A 27598-nucleotide genomic window follows, 5' to 3' on the forward strand; every position below is an offset into this window, starting at 1 on the left:
ATTTGGATTGTGGAGCCTCTAACAGAAGCATATTTCATCCGATCCGGCTGAAATTTGGTACATGATGTTGGTATATGGTCTCTAACAACCATGCAAAAATTGGTCCATATCGGTCCTTAATTATATATAGCCCCCCTATAAACCGATCCCCAGATTTGGCTTGTGGAGCCTCTAAGAGAAGCATATTTCATCCAATCCGGCTGAAATTTGGTACATGGTGTTGGTATATGGTCTCTAATAATCATGTAAAAATTGGTCCACATCGGTCCATATTTATATAACCCCCATATAAACCGATCCCCAGATTTGGCTTGCGGAGCCTCAAAGAGAAGCAAATTTCATCCGATAAGGCTGAAATTTGGTACATGGTGTTGATATATGGTCTCTAACAATCATGCAAAAATTGGTCCACATCGGTTCATAATTATATATAGCCCCCATAAAAACCGATCCCCAGATTTGGCTTGCGAAGTCTCCAAGAGAAGCAAATTTCATCCAAGCCGGTTGTAATTTGGAACATGGTGTTAGTATATGATCTTTAACAACCGTGCCAGAATTGGTCCATATCGGTCCATAATTATATATAGCCCCCATATAAAACGTTCTCCAGATTTAACCTCCAGAGCCTCTTGGAGGAGCAAAATTCATCCGATCCGGTTCATATTAGGAACGTGGTGTTAGTATATGGTCGCTAACAACCATACCAAAATTGGTCTAATCACACAAAAATTGGTCCATATCGGTTCATAATCATGGTTGCCACTAGAGCCAAAAATAATCTACAAAAATTTTATTTCTATAGAAAATTTTGTCAAAATTTTATTTCTATAGAAACTTTTGTCAAAATTTTATTTCTAGAGAAAATTTTGTTAAAATTTTATTCGGTTCATAATAAAATTTTCATCATTTTCAAAATTTTATTTCTATAGAAAATTTTGTCAAAATTTTATTTCTATAGGAAATTTTGTCAAAATTTTATTTCTACAGGAAATTTTATTCAAATTTTATTCGGTTCATAATCATGGTTGCCACTCGAGCCACAAATAATCTACCAAGATTTTATTTCTATAGAAAATTTTGTCAAAAGTTTATTTCTATAGAAAATTTTTTTTGTAGAAAGTTTTGTCAAAATTTTCTTTCTATAGAATATTTTGTCAAAATTTTTATTTCTATAGAAAATGTTGTGAAAATTTTATTTCTATAGAAAATTTTGTTAAAATTTTATTTCTGTAGAAAATTTTGTCAAAATTGTATGTATGTTAAACTGAATTATATACGTATTGGATCGATCTTTTTTGAGTTAATATATACCACGTATGGACTTACATACAATTTAGAAGGTGGTGTTAGGAGGTTTTACGATACTTTGCCATCGGCAAGCGTTACCGCAACTTAAGTAATTCGATTGTGGATGGCAGTGTTTAGAAGAAGTTTCTACGCAATCCATGATGGAGGGTACAGAAGCTTCAGCCTGGCCGAACTTACGGCCGTATATACTTGTTTTAACTGAAATGTCTTCAAGCAAAGAAATGATATTATCAATTAAACAATTTCTTGAAAATTTATTGATCCAATTAAACAATTAATTGATACTATTAATTTTTGTGATTGATTTTTGTTTCAATTAAAAAAAAAATTGTATCAAATTAATTTTTTTAATTGAATATTTTTTAAAACTCAATTAAGGCTTAAAGGTGAGTATTAAAATCCAGTTTAGCCGCTAAAATCGTAATTTTTTTCACGATTACTTTTCTTTAATAATCCATTTTAAGGAATACAAACTTTTTGAAAACTTGCTTTGGGCTATTCCCCATCAAGTTATAATAAAATTTACAACAAATATGTATAATTTTATGCCTTTTTATACCCTGCGCCACACTGTGGAACAGGGTATTATAAGTTAGTGCATATGTTTGTAACACCCAGAAGGAGAAGAGATAGACACATGGTGTCTTTGGCAATAATGCTCCGGGTGGGTCCCTGAGTCGATATAACCATGTCCGTCTGTCCGTCTGTCCGTCTGTCCGTCCGTCCGTCCGTCTGTCTGTGAACACATTTTTGTGATCAAAGTCTAGGTCGCACTTTAAGTCCAATCACCTTCAAATTTGGCACATGTTCCTAATTTGGGTCAGAATAGAACCCTATTGATTTTGGAAGAAATCGGTTCAAATTTAAATATAGCTCCCATATATATCTTTCGCCCGATATGCACTAATATGGACCCAGCAGACAGAGTTTTATACCGAGTTGCTTGAAATTTTGTACAAATATAACACCTAGTCGTATAGTCAAGTGTGCAAAATTTGATTGAAATCGGTTCAGATTTAGATATAGCTCCCATATATATCTTTCGCCCGATATGGACTTATATGGCCCCAGAAGCCAGATTTTTGGCCGAATTTGGTTGAAATTTTGCACTAGATGTACAATTAGTAGTATAGTCAAGTGTGCAAAATTTGATTGAAATCGGTTCAGATTTAGATATAGCTCCCATATATATATATCTTTCGCCCGATATGGACTAATATGGTCCTAAAAGCCAGAGTTTTGGCCCAATTTGGGTGAAATTTTGCACAGAGAGTAGATTTAGTATTGTAGCCATGCGTGTCAAATTTGGTTGAAATCGATTCAGATTTAGATATAGCTCCCATATATATCTTTCGCCCGATTTACACTCATATGACCACAGAGCCCAATTTTTAACTCCGATTTAGTTGAATTTTTGCACAGAGAGTAGAATTAGCATTGTATCTATGCGTGCCAAATTTGGTTGAAATCGGTTCTGATTTAGATGTAGCTGCCATATATAGCTTTCAGCCGATTTACACTCATATGACCACAGAGGCCAATTTTGTGCTCCGTTTTAGTTGAATTTTTGCACAGGGAGTAGAATTAGCATTGTAGCTCTGCGTACCAAATTTGGTTGAAATCGGTTCAGATTTAGATATATCTCCCATATATAGCTTTCGCCCGATTTACACTGATATGACCACAGAGGCCAATTTTTAACACCGATTTAGTTGAAATTTTGCATAGGAAGTAGAATTAGCATTGTAGCTATCCGTGCCAAATTTGGTTGAAATCGGTTCAGATTTAGATATAACTCCCATATATATGTTTTTCCGATTTCGACAAAAATGGTCAAAATACCAAAATTTTCCTTGTAAAATCGCCACTGCTGAGTCGAAAAGTTGTAAAAATGACTCTAATTTTCCTAAACTTCTAATACATATATATCGAGCGATAAATCATAAATAAACTTTTGCGAAGATTCCTTAAAATTGCTTCAGATTTAAATGTTTTCCCATATTTGTTACTAACATTGTGTTCCACATTAGTGCATTAGCCGACTTAAATTTTGAGTCTATAGATTTTGTAGAAGTCTATCAAATTTTGTCCAGATCGAGTGATATTTAAATGTATGTATTTGGGACAAACCTTTATATAACACATTGGACGGATGTGATATGGTATCGAAAATTTATATCCACAAAGTGGTGCAGGGTATAATATAGTCGGCCCCGCCCGACTTTAGACTTTCCTTACTTGTTTTTACTGATTTAGGTTTCACTTTAGCGGCTAAACTCGAACTTAGTTCTCACCTTTAAATGGAAAAAATTTCGTGAAATTTTTGTCTTTGTACTTTTTCTCGGAATATTTTTGTCGCTAAAATATTTTTTTTTTCATCGTCATACATAGACGATTGCCACAGTTGGTAGACTTCTATCAAAAATGGTAGATTTTTTAATGTTTGGTAAGTTTTGCAAAGGGGAGAAATAAACTTTTGACAAAAACTTGTATTGCAAAAAAAAATTTTTTGACAAAAATATTTATAGAAATTAAATTTTGGACAGTACTTTCTATAGAATTAAAAATTTGAAAAAAATTTCTATGGAAATGCAATTTTGACAAAATTTTCTACTGAAATAAAAAGTTCACAAAAAAAAATTGACAACATTTTCTAGAGAAAAAGAATTTTGATAAAATTTTCTATAGAAATAAAATAAATAATTTCTATAGAAATAATTCTTTTTTTTCGTTTTGTTGTTTACTGTTGGTCTGCTCTTTAATCATTGTTGTTGTTTTGATCTCAGCTTAAAACCGTTGCCTAAACTACAAGAGTAGCTTAACCAACAGAGGATAAGAATGTTTGTCAAATTTATTTGGACAAAGCCCTATAGACTGCAAGATGGTTGGATGGACGCACGGTCGGAGTTACCACATTCCTCTTTAGCATCCTCTACTTGCAGCAAAACTATCAACCAATTATCACCATAAAGTACGGGTAGTTCACTAAACCCAAAGTGATCCACACTTGTACCTTCCGAATAAAATGTTGACAAAATTTTCTATAGAAAATTTTCTAAAAATAAAATTTTGGCACAATTTTCTATAGAAATAAAATTTAGACAAAACTTCCCATAGAAACAATTTTGACAAAATTTTCCATAGAAATAAAAAACTTACAACTTCTATAGAAAAAAAATTGACAACATTTTCTATAGAAAAAGAATTTAGACATAATTTTCTATAGTAATAAAATTTTGACAAAATTTTCTAAGGAAATACAATTTAGCCAAATTTTCTATGGAAATACAATTTTGACAAAATTTTCTAAAAATAAAATTTTTGCAAAATTTTCTTTAGAAATAAAATTTAAACAAAATTTTCCAAAAATAAAATTTTTGCAAAATTTTCTTTAGAAACAAAATTTAGACAAAACTTTCCATAGAAACAATTTTGACAAAATTTTCCATAGAAATAAAAAATTTACAAAATTTTCTATAAAAAAAAATTTACACAATTTTCTATAGAAATAAAATTTGACAAAAATTGTTACAAAATTTTCTATGGAAATAAAATTTTGACAACATTTTCTAAAGAAATAAATTTTGACAAAAATTTTCTAAAAATAAAATTTTGGTAAAATTTTCTAAAAATAAAAATTTGGCAAACTTTTCTTTAGATATAAAATATAGACAAAATTTTCTAAAAATAAAATTTTGACAAAATTTTCTTTAGAAATAAAATTTGGATAAAACTTTAGAAATAAAATTTAGACAAAACTTTCCATAGAAACAGTTTTGACAAAATTTTCCATAAAATAAAATTTTGACATAATTTTCTATAGAAATAAAATGTTTACAAAATTTTCTATAGAAATAAAATTTTTGCAAAATTTTCTATGGAAATAAAATTTTGACAACATTTTCTATAGAAATAAAATTTAGACAAAATTTTCCAAAAATAATTTTTTTTTTCAAAATATTCTTTAGAAATAAAAGTTAGACAAAACTTTCCATAGAAACAATTTTGACAAAATTTTCCATAGAAATAAAAAATTTACAAAATTTTCTATAGAAAAAAAATGACAAAATTTTCTATGGAAATAAAATTTGACAACAATTTTTACAAAATTTTCTATGGAAATAAAATGTTGACAACATTTTCTATAGAATTAAAATTTTGACAAAATTTTCAAAAAAAAAAAAAATTCGGTAAAATTTTCTAAAAATAAAATTTTGGTAAAATTTTCTAAAAATAAAATATTGGCAAAATTTTCATTAGAAATAAAATTTGGACAAAACTTTAGAAATAAAATTTAGACAAAACTTTCCATAGAAACAATTTTGACAAAATTTTCCATTGAAATAAAAAATTTACAATTTTCAATCGAAATAAATTTTTACAAAATTTTCTATGGAAATAAAATTTTAGAAATAAAATTTCGACAAAATTTTCTAAAAATAAAATTTTGGCAAAATTTTCTTTAAAAATAAAATTTTGACTAAATTTTCTTAAAATAAAATTTTGGCAAAATTTTCTTTTGAAATAAAATTTAGACAAAACAAAACATAGCAACAATTTTGACAATGTTTTCCATTGAAATAAAAAATTTACAAAATTTTCTATAGAAATAAAATGTTGACAAAATTTTCTAAGGAAATACAATTTTGACAAATTTTATATAGTAATAAAATTTTGACAAAATTTTCAATAGAAATAAAATTTGACAAAAATTTCTATAGAAATAAAATTTTGACAAAATGTGCCCGAAACACATTTTGTTATATCGGAACATATGAAAAATATATTTTTCTAACAGTGTACAAATAAAGTTTTTTGTTTGTAATTTTTTGTTGGTAACATTTTCTTCCAATTTTGGTATTGTTGTTTTTTTTTTGGCTCGAGTGGCAACCGTGGTAATAACATATTTGCGAAAAAAAAATTATTGCCGAGTAAATAAAATGATTATGATATAAGTTACCCGTCCAAAAATAACATTTTGAAACATGTTTGGCGTGATCATATTCCTTATCTGGGTGTTGGTCGAATGATGAATCTACTGTCTTTGCGAAATATTAAATCCATTGGAGTAAACTCCCATTGAAACAAATCCAAATTATTAATATTTTATTAGTTACTAATATATACAACTGATTGAATTAATCATCATTTAAACAAAAATTTATTTTTAACAATAATTGCAAATCGTGTACTCATGATAAAAAAAAAACTTAAAATCCAAAATGCCATTGTTTATCCCATCCTAGTCGCCCCTGTGATGATATCTCAATTATTTATAGTTGGGCCAGTCAATATCACGACTATAATAATTTCTAGCACTAAATAGCTTTTATAAGTAAAATTGCCGGTATTGGCGAAAGATACATGCAACGTCATAGAAAATTATTAAAATGCCATTTTTATACCCTCCACCATAAGATGGGGGGTATATTAACTTTGTCATTCCGTTTTTAATACATCAAAATATTGCTCTAAGACCCCATAGAGTATATATATTCTGCGTCATGGTGAAATTCTGAGTCGATCTGAGCATGTCCGTCCGTCCGTCCGTCTGTTGAAATCACGCTAACTTCCGAACGAAAATTGGCACAAGTAGTTGTTATTGTTGTTGGTCGGATGGTATTGCAAATGGACCATATCGGATCACTTTTACGTATAGGCCCCATATAAACCGGCGCTCAGATTTGGCTTGCGGAGCCTCTTGGAGAAGCAAAATTCTTCCGATCCTGTTGAAATTTGGTACTGGATGTAAGTATATAGTCTCTAACAACCTTGAAAAAATTGGTCCATATCGGTCCATAATTATATAATCCGATCCGGCTGAAATTTGGTACATGGTGTTAGTATATGGTCTCTAACAACCATGCAAAAATATGTCCACATCGATCCATAATTATATATAGCCCCCATATAAACCGATCCCCAGATTTGTCGTGCGGAGCCTCTAAGAGAAGCAAATTTCATCCGTTCCGGTTGAAATTTTGTTACGTGGTGTTGGTATATGGTCTCTAACAACCATGCAAAAATATGTCCACATCGATCCATAATTATATATAGCCCCCATATAAACCGATCCCCAGATTTGTCGTGCGGAGCCTCTAAGAGAAGCAAAATTTTATTTCTATAAAAAATTTTGTCAAAATTTTATTTCTATAAAATTTTTTTTCAAAATTTTATTTCTAAAGAAAATGTTATCAAAATTTTATTTCTATAGAAAATTTTGTCAAAGTTGTATTTCTATAAAATTTTTTTTCAAAATTTTATTTCTAAAGAAAAATTTATCAAAATTTTATTTCTATAGAAAATTTTGTCAAAATTTTATTTCTATAAAAAATTTTGTCAAAATTTTATTTCTATAAAAAATTTTGTCAAAATTTTATTACAATAAAAAATTTTGTCAAAATTTTATTTCTATAGAAAATTTTGTCAAAATTTTATTTCTATAGAAAATTTTGTCAAAATTTTATTTCTATAGAAAATTTTGTCAAAATTTTTTTTCTATAAAAAATTTTGTCAAAATTTTATTTCTATAGAAAATTTTATTTCTATAAAAAATTTTGTCAAAATTTTATTTCTATAAAAAATTTTGTCAAAATTTTATTTCTATAAAAAATTTTGTCAAAACTTTATTTCTATAAAAAATTTTATTTCTATAGAAAATTTTGTCAAAATTTTATTACTATAGAAAATTTTATTTCTATAGAAAATTTTGTCAAAATTTTATTTCTATAGAAAATTTTGTCAAAATTTTATTACTATAAAAAATTTTATTTCTATAAAAAATTTTGTCAAAATTTTATTTTTATAAAAAATTTTGTCAAAACTTTATTTCTATAAAAAATTTTGTCAAAATTTTATTACTATAAAAAATTTTGTCAAAATTTTATTTCTATAGAAAATTTTGTCAAAATTTTATTACTATAAAAAATTTTGTCAAAATTTTATTTCTATAGAAAATTTTGTTAAAATTTTATTTCTATAGAAAATTTTGTCAAAATTTTATTCCTATAAAAATTTTGTCAAAATTTTATTTCTACACAGAAAAAAATATCACCAAAATATTTCCAATTAAAAAGTAAATTGAAGTTGAAAATTTTTTCAATTAATAAATTAATTGATACAATTAACTTTTTAATCATGATAGAAACATTAAGTTAATTAAGTCAATGATTGAAATTTTTAAAATGTTTAATTAAAAAATTAATTGATACAATTAACTTTTTAATCAAATTCGGAAGACTAATTCAGTTAAAAAAGTGTTGATTTTTTTTACTTTTTTAATTAAAAATGTATTTCAAACAATCATTTGTTAATCCAAATAAAAACTCTAAGCCAATCTAACTAAGTAATTAAAAATAGTTACCTTTTTAAAAATAGTTACCTTAATAAATTAATTGCGTTTTGCAATCAACATCAATTAAATTTTTAATTGAATCAATTAAAAAATTAATTGAATTTTGCTGAAAAAATCAATTAATTTTTTAATCAAGAATTTTTTCTATGCCCAATTAAAACTGTGATTGATACTATCATTTTCGTGATTGAAGACATTTCAATTAAAAAATTAATTGGATCAATTAATTTGGTGATTGAATCAGAGAAAATATTTTTTGTGTGTATAGAAAATTTTGTCAAACTGAATTATATACGTAATTAATCGGCCTTTTTATTCCCTGCGCCACACTGTGGAACAGGGTACTATAAATTAGTGCATATGTTTGCAACACCCAGAAGGAGTCGAGATAGACACTATTGATTTTAGAAGAAATCGGTTGATTTTGGAAGAAATCGGTTCAGATTTAGATATAGCTCCCATATATATATTTCGCCCGATATGAACTTATATGGCCCCAGAAGCCAGCGCTTTATCCCAATTTGGTTGAAATGTTGCACTAGGAGTACAATTAGTAGTGTAGTCAAGTGTGCCAAATTTTATTGAAATCGGTTCAGATTTAGATATATCTCCCATATATAACTTTCGCCCGATTTACACTTATATGACCACAGTGGCCAATCTTTTACTGCGATTTAATTGAAATTTTGCACAGAGAGTATAATTAACATTGTAGCTATGCGTGCCAAATTTGGTTGAAATCAGTTCAGATTTAGATATATCTCCCTTGTATAGCTTTCGCCCGATTTACACACATATGACCACAGAGGCCAATTTTTTGCTCCGATTTAGTTGAAATTTTGCACAGGGAGTAGAATTAGCATTGTAGCTATGCGTGCCAAATTTGGTTGAAATCGGTTCAGTTTAGAAATATCTCCCATATATATGTTTTTCTGATTTCGACAAAAATGGTCAAAATACCAACATTTTCCTTGTAAACTCGCCACTGCTTAGTCGAAAAGTTATAAAAATCACTCTAATTTTCCTAAACTTCTAATACATATTTATCGAGCGATAAATCATAAATAAACTTTTGCGAAGTTTCCTTAAAATTGTTTCAGATTTAAATGTTTTCCCATATTTGTTTGCCAACATTGTGTTCCACCTTAGTGCATTAGCCAATTTAAATTTTGAGTCTATATATTTTGTAAAAGTCTATCAAATTCGGTCCAGATCGAGTGATATTTAAATGTATGTATTTGGGACAAACCTTTATATATAGCCCCCAAACACATTTGACGGATGTGATATGGTATCGAAAATTTAGATCTACAAAGTGGTGCAGGGTATAATATAGTCGGACCCGCCCGACTTTAGACTTACTTACTTTTAGACTCCTTACTTGTTTTTCATTTAATTTTTCCTTGGTCTTTAGTACAATGCACTCGATTTTCGAGTGTCGCATAGGCTAGTATTGTATGAATGGATAAAATTAAATTTTGACAATAACTAAAACTTAAAAACAAAAATCACCAATACTAGACTAAACATTATTTCTAATCATTACTAAGGTATCATGTGCACATACATATATATAACATAGAATACGCATCATAAATGAAATAATCTATGAACTAAAAAAAACAAAAAGTTAGGCTTATTTGTGTTATCAACTCTTCATGTCCCAACTTGTGATATTTGTCACAACGCCTTTCCACAACGTGGTGGGCAAAAGGAATGAGTTATTGTACATCAGAGATAAACAGAGTCTTCACATACAATCTAATCACCCGATTAGATTGGCATATTTAGTGTGCTGAAGGTATTTTCTACGAACAACTTGCAAGAGCATAAGAATGGATTTTACTCTCTTTACTAAAAGCAATTTAGAAATGTTTGCGAACGCCTTGCAGAAGCAAACTTTACCATGAACTCATTTACAGCTTTAAAAAGAATAAGAAACGTATTCGTATTTTTTACTGCACGTCCAATTGATATTGTAAAATATACATATTACACATTTGTTTATGACTGCAAAAAAGGTGGATAATTATGTGCTAACTCTTGCAACTTCTCCATTTCTCAAATGTTACATTTGATTCCTCTCTCTCTCTCTCTCTCTGGCTCTCTTTTGATGGCTTTTTGGTGTAAACAAACAACTTACTGTAAAATGTATGACAATTATTGGGTGCGTAACTTGGTAATGCGAAATTAACAACAGATAGCGCCGTCAATAGTGAAACTATTTCATGCCCTAACCTCAATTTGTACACTGAAAGAAATGTTTTCTTTTCTTAGGAACGAAATTTTAGGCAAGCAAATTTTGACGCTAAAAAAAACCTCTTAAAAAACTAAAAAATTAAGGACTATTGTTGAATAGCTTATCCAAATTCCATGTTCATGTTACTCTTAAAGAATATATTTTATCAGAAAGTGGTATTTCGTTCCGGCGAAAAGTACAGTTTCATTCTTTGGTTAGTGTGGTGTACTATGGACTGCTGCAACCGAGTTAAACGCTCACAGGAACTTTTGACAAAATGTTCTATATAAATACAATTTTGAGAAGATTATCTATGGAAATAAAATTTTTACATAATTTTCTATAGAAATAAAATGTTGACAAAATTTCCTATAGAAATAAAATGTTGACAACATTTTCTATAGAAATAATATTTAGACAAAATTTTCTATTGAAATAAAATTTTGACAAAACTTTCCATAGAAATATAATTTTGGCAAACTTTTCCATGGAAATAAAATTTAAACAAAATTTTCTATTAAAATAACATTTTGACAAAATTTTTTAAGAAAAAAAAATTGACAAAATTTTCTATAGAAATAAAATTTTAACAAAATTTTTTTTTGAAGTAACATTTTGACAAAATTTTCTATAGAAAAAAAAAATTGACAAAATTTTCTATAGAAATAAAATTTTGACAAAATTTTCTATAGAAATAAAATTTTGACAAAATTTTCTATTGAAATAAAATTTTGACAAAAATTTCTCTAGAAATAAAATTGTGACAAAATTTTCTATAGAAATAAAATGTTGACAAAATTTTCTATAGAAATAAGATTATGACAAAATTTTCTATAGGAGTAAAATTTGGACAAAATTTTCTATAGAAATAAAATTTTGACAAAATTTTCTATAGGAGTAAAATTTTGACAAAATTTTCTATAGAAATAAAATTTTGACAAAATTTTCTATAGAAATAAAATTTTGACAAAATGTTCTATAGAAACAAAATTTTGAGACACCTTTCTATGGAAATAAAATTTTCAAAAAATTTTCTATAGAAATAAGATTGTGACAAAACTTTCTATAGAAATAAAATTTTGACAAAATTTTCTATAAAAATAAAATTTTGACAAAATTTTCTATAGAAATAAAATTTTGACAAAAATTTCTATAGGAAAAAATTTACAAAATTTTTGAAATAAAATTTTGGCATAATTTTCTATAGAAATAAAATTTTGACAAAACTTTATATAGAAATATAATTTTGGCAAACTTTTCCATGGAAATAAAATTTTAACAAAATTTTTTTTTTTTTTTTTTTTTTAAATTTTCAATTAAAAACATAACAATACATTTTATAGCCTCAGCGCCTTTAAGACATTTTTGAGGCAAGTTGGCAAGATAACAACTACTCTAAAGTTTTTAATTAAGAAGTAACCTAAAACTATCCAATATTTTAATATTAATACAGTTGATTATTGTAAATAATTCAAATTACAAATTAATTCAAAAATTCCTGAACATTACGTAGTAAATGATTCTTCAACTTCCGTTTGAATCGCGATAGCCGTAACAAGTTCCTTACATCAACCGGTAATCTGTTAATCAAGGAGCAACCAATACATTCTACTCGTTGTCTGGACATCTCCAACCTACATCTAGCTACTCGTAATTGTGTTCTATTCCTTGTATTAAACGTAATCTGATTCTGATAAAATCCAATAGTGTGATATCCTATATTATTCAATGATTTATAAACATAAATAAGTATCTGATATCTGTACAGATAATGTACTGGCAAAATTGTGTTGCAAATTTTCCCATACAAATCCACTGTAGAATATCTCTGCGGCAAGTTGTGAACCGCTTTCAGTGCCTTGTTCTGCATGTGTTGCAGTGATTGTAACTCAGTTGAGTTTTTGTGACCATAGATCCCCGCCAAAAACTCAATATGGCTGTGAACTAATGCTTGATATATCATCATCTTGGTTACAGTGTTTAAGACATACCTAAGTTTATTCAAAATCCCAACAGCCGGGGATACCTTATTTCTTATAAAAACAATATGCAAGTCCCAAGATAAATTAAACTTCAAATGTAGTCCTAAGTATTTTACGTCGCTCACTTCCTTAACCTCATGCTCACCTATAGATATCGAAAAGTCCTGGCGAAGTTGATGTGAATTCGGTCTGAATCTAATTAGCTTGGTCTTAAACGCATTTAATACCATCTTGTTAATCCTCATATACTCTAGGACTAAACACATATCACGCTCCATTGCAATTTTCAAAACAAGCTCGTTTCTATACGGATAAAGAAGGCATATGTCATCCGCAAACATAAACATACACACTTCCAATCCTAGATTTGAAATATCATTTATATAAATTGCAAACAACAGCGGCCCTAAACAACTACCTTGAGGTACTCCACTGTTCACATCACACATACTACTCCTTTCGCCGGAAACTTGCACAAACTGTTTCCTATTATACAAGAAACTCCGTAGTAACAATAATTCTCTTCCTCGAATCCCATAGTAATATAATTTTTCAAGAAGTATATCATGATCAATTATATCAAAAGCTTTAGTGAGATCCAAAAATATGGCACCAACACCCTTATATCCTTGATCCAAACTCTTACATACAAAATTCAATAGATTCATAGTAGCCTCTTCTACTCCAGACCCCTTCCTAAAGCCAAATTGGTATCTATATATTGCGTTACTATCATCTAGGTATTTAGATATGCTTCTATGTAATAATTTCTCCAATACCACGTCAACTATTGATAAAATACTCACTGGCTGAAATTGATCAATAGAAAGTGCACCTCCAACTTTCGGAATTGAAATAACATTTTTACAAAATTTTCTATAGAAAAAAAAATTGACAAAATTTTCTATAGAAATAAAATTTTGACAAAATTTTCTATAGAACAAAAATTTTGACATAATTTTCTATAGAAATAAAATTTTGACAAAAATCTCTCTAGAAATAAAATGTTGGCAAAATTGTCTATAGAAATAAAAGTTTGGAAAATTTTTTTACAAATATAAAATTTTGATAAAATTTTCTATGGAAAAATAAAATGTTGACAACATTTTCTATAGGCGTAAAATTTTGACAAAATTTTCTATAGAAAGAACATTTTGAGACAATTTTCTATGGAAATAAAATTTTCAAAAAATTTTCTATAGAAATAACATTTTGACAAAATTTTCTATAGAAATAACATTTTGACAAAATTTTCAATAGAAATAAAATTCTTACATAATTTTCTATAAAAATAAAATTTTGACAAAATTTTCTAGAAATACAATTTTGGCAAAATTTTCTAAAAATAAAACTTTGGCAAAATTTTCTATAGAAATAAAATATAACAGGAACTTTTGACAAAATTTTCTATATAAATACAATTTTGAGAAGATATTCTATGGAAATAAACATTTTCCATAGAAATAAAATTTTGCAAATTTTTCCATGGAAATAAAATTTTCTTTCTCTAGAAATCAAATGTCGGCAAAATTGTCTATAGAAATAAAATTTTCTATAGAAATAAAATTGTGACAAAATTTTCTATAGAAATAAAAGTTTGGAAATTTTTTTTATAGATATAAAATTTTCTATGGAAAAATAAAATTTGGACAAAATGTTGTTTCTATAGAAAAGTTTTGACAAAATTTTCTATAGAAACAAAATTTTGAGACAATTTTCTATGGAAATAAAATTTTCAAAAAATTTTCTATAGAATTAAGATTGTGACAAAATTTTCTATAGAAATAAAATTTAAACAAATATTTCTATAGGAAAAAAATTGACAAAATTTTCTATACAAAAATAAAATTTTGACAAAATTTTCTATAGAAATTAAATTTTGACAACATTTTCTATAGAAATAGCATTTTGACAAAATTTTCTATAGAAATAAAATTTTTACATAATTGTCTATATAAATAAAATTTTGACAAAATTTTCTAGAAATAAAATTTTGGCAAAATTTCCAAAAATAAAATTTTGGCAAAATTTCCTAAAAATAAAATTTTGGCTAAATTTTCTATAGAAATAAGAGATAACAGGAACTTTTGGCAAAATTTTCTGTATAAATACAATTTTGAGAAGATATTCTATGAAAATAAACATTTTCCATATAAATAAAATTTTGACTAAATTTTCTATAGAAATTAAATTTTAACCAAATGTTCTATAGAAATAAAATGTTGACAAAAGTCTAGAAATAAAATGTTGACAAAATTTTCTATAGAAATAAAGTTTTGACAAAATTTTCTATAGAAATAAATAATATAGAAATAATGGAAAATCCATAGATATAAAAGTTTTGAAAAATTTTTTATAGATATAAAATTTTGACACAATTTTCTATAAAAATAAAATTTTGACAAAATTTTCTATAGAAATAAAATTTTGACAAAACTTTCCATAGAAATATCATTTTGGCAAACTTTTCCATGGAAATAAAGTTTTCACGAAATGTTCTATGGAAATAACATTTTGACAAAATTTTCTATAGAAAAAAAATTTTACAAAATTTTCTATAGAAATAATCTTTTTACAAAATGTTCTATAGAAATAAAATTTTGACATAATTTTCTGGAGATAAAAATTTGACAAACATTTCTATATAAACAAAATTTTGAGAAAATTTTATATGGAAATAAAATTTTCAATTTTGAAAAAAATTTCTATAGAAATAAGATTGTGACAAGAGATTATGACTAAAGAAAAGAAATTTTGACATACTTTTCTATAGAAATAAAATTTTGACAAAACCTTCTATAGATATAAAATGTTGACAACATTTTCTATAGAAATAAAATTTTAAAAAAATTTCAAAATTTTCTATAGAAATAAAATTTTGCAAAATAAGAGTTTTTTAGAAAATCTAAAAAAATTGTCCAGATTGGTCTATATCTAAAATACGTATAGTTTTACAATAGTCTTTAAATTTGATATTATGTATTTTTAGCTCCTTTTGGCTTCGAAAAGTATATTTTTAATACATTTTGTGTACTTTTTCGTCAACATTATTTATCATCCCTGATGTACGATTCGGCCGTGTATACTCTCTCTCTCTCTCTCTCTCTGATATTAGATCAAAATGTCAACCAGAGAAAATCATCGCAACAATTGTATCTCAAAACATATACTCATTTGACATTGACATCTACTTCTAGAGTAATTGTGGTCTCCCACCCCTTTGTCAAATCAAATAAAAGTCTTTTGACATTTAATTTAAATGTTATCACGTTTTTTAGACTAGGGGACACACAGTAGACAACTGCAATTTAGCGAGAGCAATATACAATAAAATTTATTGAAATTGCATAAATAAATGCATTGAAATTAACTTGCACTGCCCCATTAGATTTGGGGAAATATATGAGAACAGTAGTGGTTCATTTTTTGACAAAGATTAATGATGCTCTGTCTTGCCAAGTGTTTTTTGAAGTTTCGTTCGAAGTATTAAAAAAAAATAAAAATAATATTTTGGAATATAAATAGATACAAAATGAATTCCCAAAAAAAAACTTGTGATATAATTCAAAAATTCAACTCTACTAACAAATGTTATAATATGTATTTAATTTTTAGTGTACTTCATAATTTAAAAAGCAGACAAAATAAATAATTCAAGGCATCAACATTTTAAGTCAAATTATTTAAAAAAATATATATAAGCATAATTTTTTTCGTTTTGTATCATTATGACGCAACACTCTTTTTTATATTGATATAAAAAATCGTACATGTCTGATACCCGTTTTAATGTAGACTTTAGATAAGCATATTTTTATAAAATTTATTATTACAACTAAAAAAATTTTAAAACTAGGCAACAATGATAATGCTATACCAATTAAACAAAAGAGAATTTATTTCTTAATTTCCATAGATAGAAAAAAAAATCATCATATTAAGGAAAATTGTCATTAAAATTGAGCCAATGAAATAATTTCATTCATACAATGAAAACATTTCATTGGCTCAATTTTAATAAAACCACTTTGTTCATAAAAATTTTTCAAGGAACAAGACAAAAATCACATTTTTTTGTTTGAGAGAAGATTTCTTCCACTGCCTACTTTTATTATTGCACTGAAAAAATATTGTGATTTCATGCCCTTCAAATACGAATGCGAATTTTGCTTAGCATAGAAGACTATAAGGTCCAAACGACTTCACTGAAAAGTTTATCGACTTGCGGACAAGGAAAAAAGCCTTATATCAGAGAAATATATAAGGCTTTTTTCCTTGTCCGCAAGTCGATAAACTTTTCAGTGAAGTCGTTTGGACCTTATAGTTAAGTGATTCGACTTAAAATTTGATATCCTAAAATGAAAGAAAAATTTTTTTTGACTAATGTCAACTTCGCTTTAATAATTCTGAAAAATTTGTTGACTTTTTGTATATTGACAACAAAGCAAAGAAGCGTTTAAAACTGGGAGCTGTTTTTTAAAACTTTATTTGAAAAAAAAAAAACATAATTCCTACTTGTATTCGAGTCCGAAAACGCTTCAAATATAGACTCAGTTTTTTTAGCAAACCTTTCTGTAGAAATAAAATTTTAACAAAAATTATTTATAGAAATAAAATTTTGACAAAATTTCCTATAGAAATAAAATTTTAACAAAAATTCTCTATGGAAATAAAATTTTGACAAAATTTTCTATAGAAATAAAATTTTGACAAAACTTTCTATAGAAATAAAATTTTGACAAAATTTTCTATAAAAATAAAATTTTGACAAAATTTTCTATAGAAATAAAAATTTTCTATAGAAATAAAATTTTGACAACATTTTCTATAGAAATAAAATTTTTACAAAATTTTCTAGAGAAATAAAATTTTGACAACATTTTTTATAGAAATTAATTTTGGATAAAATTTTCTATTGAAATAAAATTTTGACAACATTTTCTATAGAAATAAAATTTTGACACAATTTTCTTTACAAATAAAATTTTGACAAAATTTTCTATAGAAAAAAATTTTGACAAAATTTTCTATAGAAATAAAATTTTGTCAAAATTTTCTATAGAAATAAATTTTTGACAAAATCTTCCATAGAAATAAAATTTTGACAAAATTTTCTATAGATATAAAATTTTGACAAAATTTTCTATAGATATAAAATTTTGACAAAATTTTCTATAGAAATAAAACTTTAACAAAATCTTCTATAGAAATAAAAAGGTTTTAAAGAAATAAAATTTTGACAAAATTTTCTATAGAAATAAAAATTTTACAAAATTTTCTAGAGAAATAAAATTTTGACAAAATTTTCTATAGAAATAAAAATTTTCTATAGAAATAAAATTTTGACTAAATTTTCTATAGGAATTTTCTATAGAAATAAAATGTTGACGAAATATTCTATAGAAATAAAATTTTAACAAAATCTTCTATAGAAATAAAAAATTTTTATAGAAATAAAATTTTAACAAAATTTTTATAGAAATAAAATTTTAACAAAATTTTCTATAGAAATAAATTTTTGACAAAATTTTCTATAGAAATAAAATTTTGACACAATTTTCTTTACAAATAAAATTTTGACAAAATTTTCTATAAAAATAAAATTTTGACAAAATTTTCTAGAGAAATAAAAATTTTTTATAGAAATAAAATTTTGACAACATTTTTTATAGAAATAAAATTTTAACAAAATCTTCTATAGAAATAAAATTTTGACAAAATTTTCTATAGAAATAAAATTTTGACACAATTTTCTAGAGAAATAAAATTTTGACAAAATTTTCTATAGACATAAAAATTTTCTATAGAAATAATAAATTTTCTATAGGAATAAAATTTTGACAAAATTTTCTATAGGAATTTTCTATAGAAATAAAATGTTGACGAAATATTCTATAGAAATAAAATTTTAACAAAATCTTCTATAGAAATAAAAAATTTTTATAGAAATAAAATTTTAACAAAATTTTCTATAGAAATAAAATTTTGACAAAATTTTCTATAGAAATAAATTTTTGGCAAAATTTTCTATAGAAATAAAATTTTGACACAATTTTCTTTACAAATAAAATTTTGACAAAATTTTCTATAAAAATAAAATTTTGACAAAATTTTCTAGAGAAATAAAAATTTTTTATAGAAATAAAATGTTGACGAAATATTCCATAGAAATAAAATTTTAACAAAATCTTCTATAGAAATAAAAAATTTTTATAGAAATAAAATTTTAACAAAATTTTCTATAGAAATAAAATTTTGACAAAATTTTCTATAGAAATAAATTTTTGACAAAATTTTCTATAGAAATAAAATTTTGACACAATTTTCTTTACAAATAAAATTTTGACAAAATTTTCTATAGAAATAAATTTTTGACAAAATTTTCTATAGAAATAAAATTTTGACAAAATTTTCTATAGGAATAAAATTTTGACAAAATTTTCTATAGGAATTTTCTATAGAAATAAAATGTTGACGAAATATTCCATAGAAATAAAATTTTAACAAAATTTTCTATAGAAATAAAATTTTGACAAAATTTTCTATAAAAATAAAATTTTGACAAAATTTTCTATAAAAATAAAATTTTGACAAAATTTTCTATAGAAATAAAATTTTTACAAAATTTTCTATAGAAATAAAATTTTGACAAAATTTTCTAGAGAAATAAAATTTTGACAAAATTTTCTAGAGAAATAAAAATTTTTTATAGAAATAAAATTTTGACAACATTTTTTATAGAAATACAATTTTAACAAAATTTTTTATAGAAATAAAATTTTGACAAAATTTTCTATAGAAATAAAATTTTGACAAAATTTTCAATAGAAATATTTTTTTTTGGTAGATTTGTAGTAATATTTTCTTCAAAGTTTGGTAGATTTTTGCTGTCACGAGTGGTAACCGTGACTACCACACATTATTCTTCTCTAGAGCCACCAGAATGTAAAAATTATTAAAAATTGTGTTGAATGAAAGAGTGCCTACATTGCGTCCCAACGTCCCTACAAGACGCTAAATTATTTTAAAGAAATTTGTCCTTGGAAAAAAAACCTACATGTAGGTAATTTCCCTTACGTCTGGCAACACTGTCTTGCCTTGGAATCAATACTAATATCTTTAGCTGAAGGCCCTACCATTTTCATATTGTTTTTCGTGAGTGTATGGTAACATAATACATATAAGATTTATAATCAATGTATCTACACTCAATAAAAAAATTACTTAGATCCAAAGATGTTGACCTTCCTTTAAGGATTTTGGTATTGATTTCGAGCCAAAGATGCGGTTTTTTTAAAATAAGGAATTTTTTTTACGACCTATCTGGCTTAAAATCTAGGATCTATAAAATCAAAATTAGGATACAGATCCCATTTATCGAATTTTCATTCTATTTTCCGGTACATTATGTTAATAAAGCTATTCACGTACAAACAAATGCCAGTTTAACAAGTATATACGGCCGTAAGTTCGGCCAGGCCGAATCTTATGTAGCCTCCACCATGGATTGTGTAGAAACTTCTACTAAAGACTGTCATCAACAATCGAATTACTTGGGTTGCGGTAAAACTTGCCGATGGCAAGGTATCTTAAAACTTCCTTAACACCGTCTTCTAAATTGTAAGTTAGTCCATACGGGGGATATATTACACAAAAAAGGCCGATTAAAGTATATAATTCAGTTCGACAAAATTTTCTATAGAAATAAACTTTTCACAACATTTTCTATAGAAATAAAATGTTGACAACATTTTCTATAGTAATAAAAATTTGTTAAAATTTTCTATAGAAATAAAATTTTGACAAAATTTTCTATTGAAATACGTAAAAGTGGTCCGATATGGCCCATTTGCAATATCATCTGACTTACATCAATAACAACTACTTGTGCCAAGTTTCAAGTCGATAGCTTATTTCGTTCGGAAGTTAGCGTGATTTCAACAGACGGACATGCTTAGATCGACTCAGAATTTCACCACGACCCAGAATATATATACCTTATGGGGTCTTAGAGCAATATTTGGATGTGTTACAAACGGAATGACAAAGTTAATATACCCCCCATCCTATGGTGGAGGGTATAAAAATCCAAATTATGACGGATAATTCGAAGTAAAAAGTATTTTCTTAATTCCAAAAAAAAAAAAAAATTTAAACCATAGATGCTAAATCCTCAAACTAAGTCTTAGCCTATATTTGAAGCGTTTTAATCTTCAATCTAAAGATTCAATATTTCAGTTAATTTAAGGACGATTTCGTTAAATCAAAGATGTGTTTCTTTACTTTAAGGAAAATTTGCCTTAGTTTAAAGACATGCAACTTTAACGAAGGAACGCAAATTTTCAAAATGTGTGACCTAAATTTACTGAAAAAATTTTTTGAAGCAAAGATTATAAACTTTCTTTTAATTAAAATTTCATTATTTTAAAGAAATTTGTCCTTAATAGTGTGTAAATTGCGCACCTTAAAATTGAGCTTGCGTAATCTTTAATACCACGTAAATATTTTTTTCAGTGTAGAAGACACTTTTTTATATAGATCACATTGATTTTACCCCAACACAGATCAACGAAATATTTCGAATTAAAATGTGAATTAAAGCTGAGAAAATATTAAATTACAAAATTGATAAAAAAATTTAAAAATTAGTTTCATACCACACATACATTTTTCCTTAATAATGTCTACGCGTTATTTTCAATATCTTTGAAAACCAATATCCCATCCCTGATAGTATATTGTGCAGTTGGTCGGTCCATTCATTATTTTCGTAGTCTTACAATTTGTCTCACATCTAAATTATAAACAAAAACAAAACCAAACTTTATATTCAGGTTTCACTCAATTCAATTTATTTGTATAAAATTTTCTGCAAATAGTCGCATGAGAGTGAATGAATGCTCAGAGCCAAGAGACAACAAAATGAAATTGCAGAAAAAAATACAAACTTTTAGTTTCAGACAATTCGATTATGATCAACAAATGCCAAATGGTGATGTTGTTTTATAACAATGGCAGAGAGAGAGAGAGAGGAAGAGAGAAAGAGATATAGAGAGAAAACTAATAAAATTATAGCTCCCACATGAGTTTCTAGTTATGCACAATGGGTTTAGTTTTTAATAGATATGGATAAATAGCATTTCTATTAATATAAAATGTTAACTATTAATGGAAATAAATATTAATATAATAATATAAAAAAGGTGATATTAGAAATAAATTCATAATTTTAGATTAACAAGAGAGAAAAATATTTAAATGGTTGGAGGAGGTATTATTCAAAAAAAGAGATGTAGTTTTTGAGATATATAATCAGATGTTTATTTCATAATAAATATGCCATTAATAAAAGAAATTCTATCACTCAACTGGCAACTACACTGAAAAGCACACACCCGGTTTCAGTGATTTTATCTTTACACTAAAGAATTTGATATTGATTCCGAGCCAAAGAAGCATAGAATTGAAATAAGGATACATACCGAATAAAATCCTCTTTTATATTTGAGCTTTGCCTATTTGATTATAGAAAATAAAATTTAAAAAAATTCGTTGTTATACCCTCCACCATAGGATGGGGAATATATTAACTTTGTCATTCCGTTTGTAACACATCGAAATATTGCTCTAAGACCCCATAAAGTATATATATATTCTGGGTCGTGGTGAAATTCTGAGTCGATCTGAGCATGTCCGTCCGTCCGTCCGTCTGTTAAAATCACGTTAACTCCGACCGAAACAAGCCATCGACTTGAAACTTGGCACAAGTAGTTGTTATTGATGTAGGTCGGATGGTATTGCAAATGGCCCATATCGGTCCACTTTTACGTATAGCCCCCATATAAACGGACCCCCAAATTTGGCTTGCGGATCCTCTTAACAGAAGCAAATTTCATCCGATCCGGCTGAAATTTGGTACATGGTGTTAGTATATGGTCTCTAACAACCATGCAAAAATTGGTCCACATCGTTCCATAATAATATATAGCCCCCATATAAACCGATCCCCCGATTTGGCTTGCGGAGCCTCTTAAGAGAAGCCACTTTAATCCGATCCGGCTGAAATTTGGTACATGGTGTTAGTATATGGTCTCTAACAACCAATCAAAAATTGGTCCAAATCGGTCCATAATTATATATAGCCCCCATATAAACCGATCCCCCGATTTGGCTTGCGGAGCCTCTAAGAGAAACAAATTCCATCCTATCCGGCTGAAATTTGGAACATAGTGTTGGTATATGGTATCTAACAACCATGCAAAAATTGGTCCACATCGGTCGATAATTATATATAGCCCCCATATAAACCGATCCCCAGATTTTGCTTGCGGAGCCTCTAAGAAAACCAAATTTCATCCGATCCGGTTGAAATTTGGAACATGGTTTTAGTATATGGTATATGGCAACTATACCAAAATTGGCCCATATCGATTCATAACCATGGTTGCCACTTGAGCCAAAAATAATCTACCAAAATTTTGTTTCTATAGAAAATTTTGTCAAAATTTTATTTCTATAGAAAATTTTGTTAAAATTTCATTTCTATAGCAAATTTGGTCAAAACTTTATTTCTATAGCAAATTCGGTTATTTTTCAAAATTTTATTTCTATAGAAAACTTTATTTCCATAGAAAATTTTGTAGAAATTTTATTTCTATAGAAAATTTTGTTAAAATTTTATTTCTATAGAAAATTTTGTTAAAATTTTAGTTCTATAAAAAATTTTGTCAAAATTTTATTTTTATAGAAAATTTTGTAAAAAATTTTTTTCCGTTTTTTTGATTTCAGCTTACAACCATGCATTGACTAAAGTACAAGTGTAGCTTAACCAACAGAGGAAAAGAATGTTTGTCAAATTTATTTGGGCAAAGCCCTATAGACTGCAAGGTAACTATCTTGGATGCACGTTTCGGAATTACCACATTCCTCATCAGCATCCTCTACTTGCAGCAAAACTATCAACCAATTATCAGAATAAATTCAAGCAGTTCATTAAACCCAACAATGAACCACACTTGAACCTTCCGAAAAAAAATTTTATTTCTATAAAAAATTTTGTCAAATTTTTATTTCTATAGAAAATGTTGTCAAACTGAATTATATACGTATTTAGTAGGTCGTTTTTAATTCAATATATTTTATTTATTATACGTATGGACTTACTTACAATTTAGAAGACGGTGTTAGGAGGTTTAAGATACCTCCCATCGGCAAGCGTTACCGAAACCCAAGTACTTCGATTGTGGGTGGCAGTGTTTAGAAGAAATCCATGGTGGAGGGTACATAAGCGTCGGCCTGGCCGAAATTACGGCCGTATATATTTGTTTTTTTTTTTTTTTTTATACCCTGCGCCACACTGTGGAACAGGGTATTATAAGTTAGTGCATATGTTTGCAACACCCAGAAGGAGACGAGATAGACACATGGTGTCTTTGGCAAAAATGCTCAGGGTGGGCTCTTGAGTCGATATAGCGATGTCCGTCTGTCCGTGAACACATTTTTGTAATGAAAGTCTAGGTCGCAGTTTTAATCCAATCGACTTCAAATTTTGCACATGTATGTGTTTTGGCCCAGAATAGATCCCTATTGATTTTGGAAGAAATCCGTTCAGATTTAGATATAGCTCCCATATATATATATTTCGCCCGATATGGACTTATATGACCCCAGAAGCCAGCGTTTTACCCTAATTTGCTTACAATTTTGCACAAGAAGAACAATTAGAACTATAGTAAAGTGTGCCTAATTTTATTGAAATCGTTTCAGATTTAGATATAGCTCCCATATATATCTATCGCCCGATATGGACTAATACGGTCCCAGAAGCGAGAGTTTTACCCCAATTTGGTTGAAATTTTGCACTAGGGGTACAATTAGTAGTGTAGTCAAGTGTGCCAAATTTTATTGAAATCGGTTCACATTTAGATATAGCTCCCATATATATCGTTCGCCCGATTTAAACTCATATGACCACAGTGGCCAATATTTTACTCCGATTTAATTGAAATTTTGCACAGGGAGTAGAATTAGCATTGTAGCTATGCGTGCCAAATTTGGTTGAAATAGGTTCAGATTTATATATCGCTCCCATATATAGCTTTCGGCCGATTTACACACATATGACCACAGAGGGCAATTTTTTGCTCCGATTTAGTTGAAATTTTGCACATGGAGTAGAATTAGTATTGTAGCTATGCGTGCCAAATGTGGTTGAAATCGGTTCAGATTTAGATATATCTCCCATATATAGCTTTCGCCCGATTTACACACAGATGACCACAGAGGCCAATTTTAACTCCGATTTAGTTGAAATTTTGCACAGGAAGTAGAATTAGCATTGTTGCTATGCGTGCCAAATTTGGTTGAAATCGGTTCAGATTTAGATATAGCTCCCTTATATATGTTTTTCTGATTTCGACAAAAATGGTCAAAATACCAACATTTTCCTTGTAAAATCGCCACTGATTATTTGAAAAGTTGTAAAAATGACTCTAATTTTCCTAAACTTCTAATACATATATATCGAGCGATAAATCATTAATAAACTTTTACGAAGTTTCCTTAAAATTGCTTCAGATTTAAATGTTTCCCATATTTTTTACTAACATTGTGTTCCACCCTAGTGCATTAGCCGACTTAAATTTTGAGTCTATAGATTTTGTAGAAGTCTATTAAATTCTGTCCAGATCGAGTGATATTTAAATGTATGTATTTATTTGGGACAAATCTTTATATATAGCCCCAACACATTTGACGGATGTGATATGGTATCGAAAATTTAGATCTACAAAGTGGTGCAGGGTATAATATAGTCGGCCCCGTCCGACTTTAGACTTTTCTTACTTGTTTTTTCAGCTTTTTTCTTCATGATTTATCAAAGCCTTTTAAAAACGTATTAACGGGGTAAATTTAACTCTTTTTGTTACAAATATGTTAAAAACAGAGTTAGAATTCATAAAATGGTACAAATTATTTAAATTTTGTCGAAAAAAACTGCTAAATCCAATCTGAAAATTGTGAATTTTTAAAAATATTTGAGGTCAAGCGTTTCCGACAAGCGTTAGAATCCATTAAAAATTATAAAAAAATATAAAAATTATTTATTTGACAAAATATCACAGAATTTTTTAATTTACATCGAAAACATTGAATTCGGATCACACCTAAAAAAGTGATGCAAATTCAGTGCAACGACTGTTGAAATGTAGGACTTCCGTCCTATGACAAGCCTATGTTAAATTCATCGCTTCTGCGTCAATCTTGCACCACTTCCGGATCCAAAAAGAACATTTTCATTACTTTTTTGGCGACGCTTTTTTTTGCTGGGATGCTAAGTAAAATTTGCATTGTTGTTTTTAAGAAAAATTAAATCTTTGGCCTAACGACAATTTTTTTTCAGTGTAAAACACGCTTACAGAATCCTAAACAGGGTGTCTGATATGGATTTATAAAAAGTGTTGTTTTTTTGTGTAATTTGGTTGCCTACAAAGAAAAAACTATCACCAAAAATTTTCCAATAAAATGTTTAACCCTTAAATGCGCACTGTATCTTTTAAGAAACAAGCAGAAAAAAATTCTTACGTCTTAACATTTTAACCGAATTCTACGAAATCAAATTTGTAACATTTAAAACATTATAAGGCAGTTTCAAAAAAATAAGTCTTGACGGAAAATCGATAGTATTTCTGGGTAAACTGAAACGAGAATTTAAATGAAATTTTGCCCGAAATTTCAAAAACTTACAAAGTAGACAATATTTTTTTTTTCAGTGTAGGAAAAAATGCATTAACTAAAATTAAGTAAGATTGTTTTTAAAACAATGTCATCAATATTTTTTTTTTTTGAGTATATTTTTTTCAAATTCGTCAGTGGAAGTCTTGCATATAAAGGCAAAACTAAAAACAAATAATTAAAAAAAAAAAAAAATTGAGTTTGAAATTTCAAAATCACGAATAGACCAACAATGGCTGAGAGTATTGAAAACCAAAAGAGACCAACAATAGCTGATAAGAGCAATAGAAGGCAGCTCTCTCTATATGTAAGCATTCAAGTTTGCATAAATCGCTTAGCTATCCAAGGAGGAAGACGTAATTTCCATCTCTTAGGGCTTGTTGGTCTATCTATTGCATTTAGTATTAATTGCAATGTATTTCGATAAACAACAAGGCGCTAAAATACAAAAAAAAAGAAATAAATAAAAATCGGTATTAGTTTTTAACATAAAAACAACAAAACAGAAAAAAAATATTTCCGTATTATATCTGCTTGCAGTTCAAATAATAAAGTAACCATCTATGAAAAGAAATATTGATGAAAAAAAAAAACAAATATAAACATAAAATAAAATAACCTAATAACAAAAACAAGTTTTGCTGCAGCTAAGCTATATAATATCAAACTAAAGTTTAACATATTCATCTCAATGTGAGTTTAGTGTCCAAGACTGTTGTGAGTGTTGTAACACAGATTAGATTTCCTCAAAAGCAAATTTCGCGCCAACTTCTTCAGATCTTTATTACCCACAACAACAACAACAACAAAAAACAAAAACAAAAAATTCGTTTGGCCAATTAAAGTCAAATTAAATGTTTGAAGGTTGATCCGTCTGGGTTATTAGTGCAAGTGATTTTAATTTAGACGAAAATTAAGCAAACGCGACTCACGTCATGAGCATATTGTATACCTCACGCGACCCAAAATTCTTCTTCTACATAG

General features: G+C 27.2%; 1 protein-coding gene across 7 annotated transcripts in view; it reads left to right on the forward strand.

Moving 5' to 3' along the window:
* The window catches only part of LOC142233734 (uncharacterized), an 82134-nt gene that overhangs the window by 21916 nt on the left and 32620 nt on the right, over positions 1–27598 (forward strand). For 2 of the 7 annotated variants that reach the window (XM_075304743.1, XM_075304750.1), the window contains exon 1: positions 27174–27307. The exons of 1 other annotated variant lie outside the window; for it this stretch is intronic. The gene's annotated coding sequence lies outside the window, so the exon portion shown is untranslated. 4 more of the 7 variants (XM_075304749.1, XM_075304745.1, XM_075304747.1 and 1 more) reach the window with 4 other exon arrangements.

The sequence above is a fragment of the Haematobia irritans genome, chromosome 4, assembly GCF_050003625.1.
Source record: "Haematobia irritans isolate KBUSLIRL chromosome 4, ASM5000362v1, whole genome shotgun sequence".
Lineage (NCBI taxonomy): Eukaryota > Metazoa > Arthropoda > Insecta > Diptera > Muscidae > Haematobia > Haematobia irritans.